The sequence below is a fragment of the Physeter macrocephalus genome, chromosome 15, assembly GCF_002837175.3.
Source record: "Physeter macrocephalus isolate SW-GA chromosome 15, ASM283717v5, whole genome shotgun sequence".
Classification (NCBI taxonomy): domain Eukaryota; kingdom Metazoa; phylum Chordata; class Mammalia; order Artiodactyla; family Physeteridae; genus Physeter; species Physeter macrocephalus.
In genome coordinates this window covers 44,796,700-44,797,605 of record NC_041228.1, presented here as the reverse complement: position 1 = coordinate 44,797,605, position 906 = coordinate 44,796,700, and positions in this window count along the sequence as shown.

The following is a 906-nucleotide window of genomic DNA, read 5'->3' as shown; positions in this document are numbered from 1 at the left end:
ACTGCCGGCGTCCCGGGATCCAGGGACAGCTTCCCCGGGAGACGCACGGTGCGCCTCAGGCTGGTGCAGCGTCACGCCGGCCTCTGCTGCCACAGGCTCACCCCGCATCCGTGTCCCTCCCTCCCCCCGGCCTGTGCCAGAGCCCCCGAATCAGCTGCTCCTTTAACCCCATCCTGTCTGAGCGAAGGGCAGACGCCCTCGGATGACCTACATGCAGAGGCGGGGCCAAGTCCAGAGCTGAACCCCAGGAGCTGTGCGAACAAAGAGGAGAGAGGGGGAGGTTTTTCCCAGCAGCCTCAGAAGCAGCGGATTAAAGCTCCACAATCAACTTGAAGTGCCCTGCATCTGTGGAAAACCTGAATAGACAGCGAAATATCCCAAGTTGAGGAGGTGGACTTTGGGAGCAAGATATACTATTATTTTCCCCTTTTTTCTTTTTGTGAGTGTGTATGTGTGTGCTGCTGGGTGAGATTTTGTCTGTATAGCTTTGTTTCCACCATTTGTCCTAGGGTTAGTCCAACCCATTTTTTTGTTTTTTTGTTTTTTGTTTTTTCTTTCTTTAATAGAAATTTTTCTTCTTAATAATTATTATTTTTAATTTTTTTATTTTAATAACTATATTTTATCCTACTTTATTTTGTCTTCTCCCTTTCTTTCTTCCTTTCTTCCTTCCTTTCTTCCCTCCTTCCCTCCTTTCTTCCTCCCTTCCTCCCTTCTTTCCTCCCTTCCTTCCTCCCTTCCATTCTTCCTCCCTTTCTTCCTCCCTTCCTTCCTCCCTTTCTTCCTCTCTTCCTTCCTCCCTTTCTTCCTCTCCTCCTTCCGTCCTTCCTTTCTTGCGTTCTTCCTTCCTTCCTTTTCTTTACTTTCTATTTTTTCTCCCTTTTATTTTGAGCTGTGTGGATTAAA